Genomic DNA, 9,798 nt, shown 5'->3' with positions numbered 1-9,798 from the left:
ACAAAAAAAAGTCTTTCTAGGGAAGTAATCTGGGAGAAACTCAATACTAAAACTTATCACACACACATATATATGTATATGTATAGATACACATATATATATATATGTATATGTATATGTATATACACATATATATATATGTATGTATGTGTATATGTATATATGTATATGTATATATATATATGTATGTATGTGTGGTGTGTGTGTGTATATATATATATATATAGTGTTAGGATCAGGAAAAACATTTTTTACACATATTTTGTAGGTCTATTTCGTAATGTATTTTAATGATTCAATAGTCTATCTTTAGGTCTTCACTCAACGATCATATTTACAAAAAATCACCAAAATCTGAAACCATATGATTGTTGGATTAAATGTTAGTCATTTTAGTGTTTCTTTGCAAAACTGTATTCATCTATTTTCTTCACTACAAATGAATGTCTTAATGATTTTGATTTGTTTAATTTTTTGTAAAGATGATCTATGAATGATGTATTAAAATATAGATGGTTCAGATCATTGAAAAAGGTTATGAAGTGAGCTCTACAAAATAGGTGTAAAAAAATGAGGTGTCCTTAATTCATTTGTGTGTGTTGTATATGGGACCTCCTCCAACTACATGAAAACTTGTATTTAATAAAGAGTTAGACCAATTGATCATGTGGGAGCTTGTAGAATTCTTGGCTTTTTATTTCATGGAGGTCATGTGTGAGTTTGTACGTGAATCCTCATCCTATCCCCACTTATGCCATGCCACTTGACAAAAGGGTTGTGGCCATTGATTGTTCTTGTGTATATAGTATTTTCTTGTAGATGAGTTATATTAATGCTGACCTACTGATGTCAAAATACATGACGGAAATATCAAGACTTTCTAGTAATTATGGATTAAAATCCCATGAGGTTTGCTAGGCAAAATCTCCGTATTTAACTGTAAAGTAGTTTCCAAGCATTTGATAACTTAAGACATGTTTGATACTATTTTGGAATTGATTTTTTTAACCAATAAATTCTTAATTTTTGAAAACTATAATTTAATTTCAAACTGAATACCAAACAATCCCTAAATTTTTCAATCTTAATCTTTTGACGCAGGTTGGTGAGAATGCAGAAAACCTAATATGGCAAGCCATTGGATACCATGTAGAAAACTGATGACCAAGATGATCAAAAGAACCACTCAAACAATGCAAGAACAAGAGAGGCCCTTTCAGAAGGTATCATAGAAAACGACCCTTGACACTGATACCACCCTTCTGAATTCCCTTACAAAACACGAAAGGCTTCCAAGTCATACACGACTGCACAAAAATATTTACAACGTCAAATGTGACGTTATAGTTGTTGGCTCTGGTGTTGGAGAGGTGTCGCAGCTGCTGTTCTTGCAAGCTCAGGCCACAAGTCATCGTTCTTGAAAAAGGAAAAACTACTGTCACTCCCATCAGATTAACTCTATCTTTGGAAGCTCCCTACCCATGATCAACTCTATGAATCAGGAGGCATTCTTGTAACTGTGTGATGGGAAAATTGTGCTTCAGGCTGCATCCCAGGTTGGTGGTGGCTCTGCTATTAACTGGTCAGCTTGTATTAAAACAACCAAATTTTGTGCTCAGGAATGGAATAAGGATCATAAGATCAAGTTCTTCGGGGGATCGGAAGTATCTTTCTGCAATGGATACTGTGTGCGAGAGAATTGGTGTTACTGAGAATTGTGTAGAGGAAGGGTTTCAAAATCAAGTACTAAGGAAAGGGTGTGAGAATCTAGGCCTTGGGTGGATTTTGTGCCTCGAAATTCTTCAGAAAAGCATTACTGTGGATCATGTGGTTATGGATGCAGGAAAGGAGAGAAAAGGGGAAGATTCTACATGGCTAATGGATGCAGTGGATTATGGTGCCGTGATCATAACTGGATGTAAAGCTGAGAGATTTGTATTGGAAACCAGCAAAAGTGGAAGTAAAAGAAAAAAGAAGTGTTTGGGAGTATAATGGCCAAACCTTTTGAGCAATAACATTACGAAAAGGCTGCAAAATTGAGGCCAAAGTTACAATCTCAGCTTGTGGAAGCTCTTTTGACACCCCCTTTAATGCTTCTAGTGGACTTAAGAACAAGAATATGGTCGGAATTCTTCATCTCCACCCTGTTTTTAATGGCCTGGGGGTATTTCCCTGACTCAAATTCAGAGTCAAGGGTAAATAAAACTATGAGGGTGGAATAATTACATCAGTGTATAAGGTGGTATCAGCAGACTCTAAGGTAAAAGCAATCATAGAAACACCGGCATTAGGGCCCGGGAACATTTTCTGCTTTGAGCCCTTGGGTGTCTGGGAAGACATAAAGAACAGAATGCTGAAGTTTTCAAGAACTGCCCATTTGATTTCAATTATCAGGGATAAGGGTTCTGGGGTAGTTACGAAGGGCGGAAGAGTAAGTTATGACTTTTCTGCCTTAGACAAAGAGAACATAAAGGGAGGTTTAAGGCAGGCATTGAGGATTCTAATAGCAGCAGGAGCAATTGAAGTTGGCACACATCGGAGTGATGGGCTAAGACTCAAATGTAAAGGGATTGATAAGGAGGAACTGGAGGAGTTTCTCGACATGGTTATTGCAGATGAAGGGCCGCAGTCACTAGTAGAGAATTGGACAACCTATTCCTCGGCTCATCAGATGGGGAGCTGTAGAATGGGAATCAATGCAAAGGAAGGAGCGGTTGATGAGAATGGGGAGAGCTGGGAAGCAGAAAGCCTCTTCGTATGCGATGGGAGTGTTCTGCCTAGTGCTGTTGGTGTCAATCCCATGATCACCATCCAATCAACTGCATACTGTCTTTCAAAGAGAATAGCTGATTCTCTGAGAAAGTGTTAGAATATAACTATTAATGCAGAAGCTTTTCGTAATGAAAGGAATGCAATATTGATTACAAATAATTTAAGATTTCTACCACATATGGGTCTTCTTTAAACCCTATATATCTTGTAAACATTATTTATGATTAAATCAAGGAGTCGTATTTCTACCACATATGGGTTTATGTATGACGTGTTTACACGAGGAGTTGGCAAAGTTCGCTGAACCTCTCTAAATTATGTGTTTGTGTATGACGTGTTTACTTTATTGTTCATATATTCTCATAGCATCATCTTATAAGTTTGAATAACACCAGAGACTATCGATAAACAAGATCAACTAAGGGGATTAAAATCTACACTTGGTTTATCAAGTGTTCTTCACCTTTTAACTCCATGAACGTCCCATATGACTGGGATTGATTGACAAATCAGTTGAGGCCCTTGAAGTTGGGGTGGTAATTGTGATTGTCGTTGTTGAACCCCTTGATTAACCCAGGAGTTAAACCCCAAGTCCAGTGATGGTCGTGGAGTAACGTACTCCACATACCTCACATGCGATTGGGATTGACAAACCGGTTGAGGTTGTTGTTGGAACTAGGAGTAGCAATTATGATTGTTGATATTGAACTTGTTAACTAACCAAGTTGTCGCACCCTGAGTTTAGCGAGGGTGGTGGTGCAGTGCATCTTTCATTCTTCTTCACTGCTTGCAACAATGCATTAAAGTGTATTGTTGATATTTTTCGTTATGGTCGTCCTATGAATGGTTTCATTCAAGTCTTGTTTCAAACTACCCATGTTTGATTCGACCGTCAAAGTCAGTGTAGGTGTAGTTATTCTAGGTTAGGATCTTGTGTTAACCATGACTCAGTCATGTTTTGAGTTCAATTATGATTATAATTTGGCTCATAATAGCCAAAACTAGAACTAAAATGGTTGTGGAGTCCATTGTAAACCATATTACCCCATCACAGCTTGGTGATATTCATTTCCGGTAGAAAAATAGTTTGTACATATAAAATGAAAATCATTTGCGTCCCATTGCTCATGCCAAAAGATGGTCTCAAAATTGGTCTCAGCCACACATCCAAGAATTTCAGTATCTCTTGTCCTTCAAGTTTTTGTTATAGGTGTGCCAATTCATGCCCTAGAGGCTGAGCGAGTAAAATTTGATTTGCCCTTTGTCTGGCTTCTTTCAAAATGGTTGTGACCAAGAAAGAAATGCGTCTCGGTTAAGGGTTCTCCATACCTTGGGTGCAAGGACTTTAGAACAGGTGATGTTTGTGAAAGTGAAGTGGAATGGTTATGGTGGTTGATAAGGTAAGCTTGGATGTATGTGAAAGTAATCACATCAACCCAAACGAACTGCTAGTCGAATGGATCGAATTGGTAAGTAACTAAATTACAATACTCCTATGGCAAGAAAATAAAATGCGAGAAAGTAAATTGCAAGGAAATAGGGATTGGAAGCTCCCTCAACTCAAACGACGCGCTTACTTTATAAACTATGAAAAACTCACTGTATCTTGTAGAAGAAGAAAGAAAGAGATAGAGATAGAGATAGAGAAGTAGAGATTTAGAGAGAGAGAGAGAGAGAGAGAATATTCAGTTTATTAATGATTCAAAAAACTTAGTACAAGGTGGTTACACATGCTGGTTATATACCAGACTAGCTAGCTTACTAACTAAGCCACACATTCAACTCACAATCCATTGACATTTGTCATTCTATCTAACCATTGAATCATCAGCTCATAACAAACATCTAACAACCTATATTATTCTTATCATCCCTCCTCAATCTCAGGATGGGAATTTCCAAGCCTGAGATTGTAACAATGAGTTTGAAATAAAGAGGTAGATAAGCTTTTGGTGAGAATGTCTGCAAACTGAGCATTAGAAGTAACGAATTGGACCTGGAGTAACTTCTTAGCTACCCTTTCTCGGACAAAATGAACATCAATCTCAATATGCTTTGTCCTTTGATGCATAACTGGATTATAAGCAAGAGCAATGGCCGAGAGATTATCACAATATAAGAGAATTGGAGAATTCACAAAAATATGCATAACTTGTAATAACTGCTTGATCCAATCCACCTCAGCTGCAGTAGAAGATAAAGCCTTGTATTCTGCCTCAGTAGAGGATCTTGAAATTGTATTTTGCTTCTTAGAGGACCATGAAATAGGATTAGATCCCAAATATACAACCAAACCTGTTGTAGACCTCCTGTCATTAGGATCTCCTGCCCAGTCAGCATCACTATAAGCATAGAAGTCCATATCCCCTTTACTAAACTGAATGCAATAGTCTTGTGTACCCCTAAAGTATCTAAGTATTCTTTTGACAACAACAAAGTGTGATTCCATTGGACAATGCATGAATTGGCAAACTTGATGCACAAAGAAGGCAATATCAGGCCTTGTGAATGTTAAATACTGAAGTGTACCAACAATGCTTTTATATAAAGCAGGATTGTTAAATGGTTTACCATCATCCTTTAACAATCTGTTATAAGGTAGGCAAGGAGTTATAAATGACTTGGATTGTAGCATATCAGTTTTTATCAACAAATCTGAGACATACTTAGATTGAGAAAGAAACAAACCATTGGACTGCTGTGTAATTTGAATACCAAGAAAATAATGAAGAGGCCCTAAGTCCTTGATATCAAATTCTGAATGTAAAGCTCTAATAACCTCAGTAATTGCATCTGTAGCACTGCCTGTAATGATTATGTTATCGTCATACAATAAGAGAACAACAACTGATTGTCCAACATGTTTCACAAAGAGTGAAGAATCTGAGTATGTAGTAAGAAACTCTAGAGATGGCAAAAAAATTTGTGAATCTATCATTCCAAGCCCTTGGGGCTTGTTTTAGACCATATAAAGACTTGTGTAATTTACACACATGTGTTGAATGTTGAGGATCCAAAAAACCAGGGGGTTGAGACATGTATACTTCCTATTGTAATATGCCATGAAGAAGGGCATTCTTCATATCTAATTGTCTAAGTGACCAACCAAAGTGAGCAGCAAAAGCTAATACTAACCTTACTGTAGTTAGTTTAACCACAGGACTGAAGGTTTCTCGATAATCTATACCCTTCTCTTGATTAAAACCTTTGGCAACTAGTCTTGCTTTATACATGGAAATGGTGCCATCAACATTTTTTTTAATCTTATGAACCCACTTACACCCTATAAGATTTTTATGTGGAGGAAGAGGAACAAGGGACCAAGTACCTTTAGAATGAAGAGCTGAAAGTTCATCTTTCATTGCTGATAACCACATAGAAGATTTCAAGGCTGACTTATATGTTGCAGGCTTTGTTTGAGACAAATCCACAAACTGATCATCTTAAAGAACCGAGAGAAATACCTTTTTCTTAGATATCCCACTTTTAGACCGAGTCTGCATTGAATGTGTATTTAGTGTTGGAATTGGTAATATAACTTGTAAACTTTCAGGAGAAAAACCAATAGGATCTTCAGATTGCTCAGAATAAGACTAAGAAGTATTTGCAGGAGCCACAGGGTGAGGAGAGGATAATGATTGAGAAGAACTTGCTGATATTGTTGGGATTGCAGTAATGAGTTATGTACTGGAATTGTGAGTATCATTGGTATCTGAAGAATGAGAACTAACAGTGTTTGGCATAGTAGTATGACTAGGGGCTATAGTATTTTGATGAGTGACAGACATATTTGGAGACTGTGATACAACAAATGACGGAGAAGACTTGGAACACAAAGGAATTGGGCATTTTGAAAGCAAACTAGTATATGGAAATTCAATTTCATCGAATATGACATGTCTGGAAACATATACCGTTTTATGAGATACCTCATAACAAATATACCCTTTATACTTAGTAGCATAATCCAAAAATATGCATTTTGTGGTCCGAGGCTGGAGTTTCGTACTATTATAGGGTTTGAGTAGTGGAAAAAATGAACACCCAAAAATTCTTAAATGAGTGATATCAGGAATGGAATTAAACAATAATTCAAATGGTGATTTGTTGTTTAAGGTTGAGGTAGCCATTCTATTAATAAGATAGACAGCCAATTGAAAAGCAAAAGACCAAAACTGTGGAGGTAATGAAGCAGTTTGTAAAAGTGTGATAGAGGTTTCAATGATATGTCTATGTTTTCTTTCAGCTAGCCCATTTTGTTCCGGAGTATGAGGACAAGACAATTGATGTTTGATTCCTTTATCAAGAAGAAAGGTTTGAAATGTTTTACTAATATATTCCCCTCCCCCATCACTTTGTAAGGTTTTAATGGTAGTTGTAAAATGGTTCAAAACAAAATTGTAAAAACCAACAAAGACAAAACAAACATCAGTTTTATTGCTGAGAGGAAAAATCTAACAATATCTAGTGCATTCATCAATGAATGTTACATAGTATTTTCAACCTTCAACAAAAATACATGGAGAGGGACCCCAAACATCAGTATGTACAACTTCAAAGGGGGTAACATATTTGACACAGAAGCAACAAAGGGCAGTTTACAAAATTTGCCTTCCAGACAAGTAGAACAAATCACAAGTGATGAATCAAATGTAACAGACACTTTACATTGTTTTAAACTGGAAGACACTACAGATTTTGATGGATACCCTAATCTATTATGCCAAAGTGTAGAAGATACTTGTTGTCCAAGAAATGCCACTGGAGATCGAGTTGATAAAGATGATGCAGGTGCTGAAAGTGGAATTGGATACAACCCATCATTGCAAAGCCCCTTAAACATTATCCTCCATGTGGCCTTGTCCTGAATCTAAAAACAGAAAGCATCATATATCAACCAGCAATTATTATCCAGACACAATCAATGTACAAATAACAAATTCTGTGTTAATCTAGGAACATATAGGATAGAATGTAATTGCAGTGGTTTGATTGGAGTTGGAATACTGGAAGAACCAATATGTGAAATGGATAAACCTGCACCACTAGCTGTTTGAATTGTCTCAGTGGATGGATAGGGAGTAGCCAAGGAAAAATTATTTAGATTAGTCATCATATGTGATGTAGCCCCTAAATCAGTGAGCCAAAACTGCTGAAGAGGTGTACTTAAAACAACAAAATGTGAGATAGTGTTGACATGCATAGCAGTAGGTGAAGAGTTCTGAACATTGGAGTTTCTGTAAAGACAAAACTGGGCACTATGATTCTTTTTACCACATATTTGACAACATTGAACAGCTGCAATATCCGAATTCCTGAACTTGCAAATATCAGCCAAATGCCCATATTTACCACAAATTTGACATGTAGTGTTAAACTGGCCTTGCTGAGATGGTGGTGAATTTCCAAGAATACCAAGAACATTATTGATGTAACCAAATATGTTATTCCCAAACCTAGGCTGTGAATTGTTGTAATATTTCCCCTTGCCCTTGTTCTTATTAAAATTTGGCTTATAACCAGAAGCATTATAGAACCCAGATTGAGAATCATAAGAATTATTTTGAAAAGAATTCCCAGATTTAGACTGATCTCCAGAATTAGACTGTCGAACATAGCTTGAATTCTTATAATCATTACCACCATTCTTGGCAACCATCGCAATTAAGAAAGGAGTGGCAGCCACATTTTCAATCATTGCTTCCTCAACAAGTAACTAAGAGCAAAGATCCTTCATTGAGATAACATTTTCTCTTCCTCGAATTATAGACCTTAAAGTATTATACTCAGAAGAAAGACCATTCAAAGTTAATATCACAATATCATCATCCTCAAATGTTACTGCAGCAGCAGAAAGATAATCACGAGCCTCTTTGATTCTTTGTAAATACTGAGAAATTGAATCAGTACCTTTCTTGATGTTTTGCAAATCAGATTTCATCTAAAAGATTGTTGTATGAGTAACAATGGAAAATTGCTCCTTGAGACGAGTCCACAAGTCACGAGCATTGGTACTTCCAATTGCACAAGAAACGACGGAATGAGACAAAGTGGCAGTGATCAATTGCATGAGTGCCCTATCATGCATCTTCCAAATCTTGAAGGTATCAGTCTCAATTGAATCCCCAGATGTAGTGGAATCAAACTGTGAGGGACAAGGGTTGGTGCCATCGACAAAACCCATTATGCCATGACCTTCCAAAAGTAATTCCATCTGGAAATTCCACACAAGATAGTTGGAATCATCCAGTTTGACAGTAACAGATGAAGAAACTGTTGATATAAGAGAGGTAATAGGAGATTGAAGGATATGAAGTTGTGCAGCCATCACCATAGCTTCCAATAAGAGAGAAACCCATATGCAAATTCTCAACGGAATTAAACCAAACACCTGGAGTGCACAAGAAGGTGCACAAGGAACCAAGAAATATAGAGAGATCAAGAACCCAAGAAATGTGAGAAAGGGGAGCTGTTCACAGATAGAGAGCGGAAGCGGAGAAATCCAAGATCGAAGAACCGACAAGCACGAAGCTTTGCGGTGATTAATACCATGTAAACTATGAAGAACTTATCTTGCAGAAGAAGAAAGAAAGAGATAGAGAGAGAAGTAGAGATTTAGAGAGAGAGAGAGAGAGAGAATATTCAGTTTATTAATGATTCACAAAACTTAGTACAAGGTGGTTACACATGTTGGTTATATACTAGACTAGGTAGCTTACTAACTAAGCCACACACTCAACTCACAATCTATTGACATTTGTCATTTGTCATTCTATCTAACCATTGCATCATAAGCTCATAACAAACATCTAACAACGTATATTATTCATATCACACTCGACTCGAATGCACACTCACTCGACTCAAACGAAACGGCACTCACTCGACTCGAACGAGATGCGCACGCACTCGACTCAAATGCCACGCTCACTCGACCCGAACGGGGATGATAAATCTAGGTCCAAACAGGTTTAAACCAGATATATGTTAGCACATTCTTTACATGTTTAAACACCAAGGAAAAAC

The 9,798-nt window shown here is 37.0% G+C and overlaps 1 pseudogene; it reads left to right on the top strand.

Moving 5' to 3' along the window:
* Positions 1–858: 858 nt before the first annotated feature.
* On the top strand, positions 859–2,947 carry LOC125480525 (annotated as a pseudogene).
* The last annotated feature ends 6,851 nt before the right edge of the window (positions 2,948–9,798 follow it).

This window comes from the organism of the source record quoted next, unplaced genomic scaffold (genome assembly GCF_019419815.1).
Source record: "Pyrus x bretschneideri cultivar Hongxiangsu unplaced genomic scaffold, Pyrus_bretschneideri_v1 Contig339, whole genome shotgun sequence".
NCBI lineage: Eukaryota > Viridiplantae > Streptophyta > Magnoliopsida > Rosales > Rosaceae > Pyrus > Pyrus x bretschneideri.
Note: the sequence above shows the minus strand (reverse complement) of the source record. Positions and strands in the feature narration are given on the sequence as shown.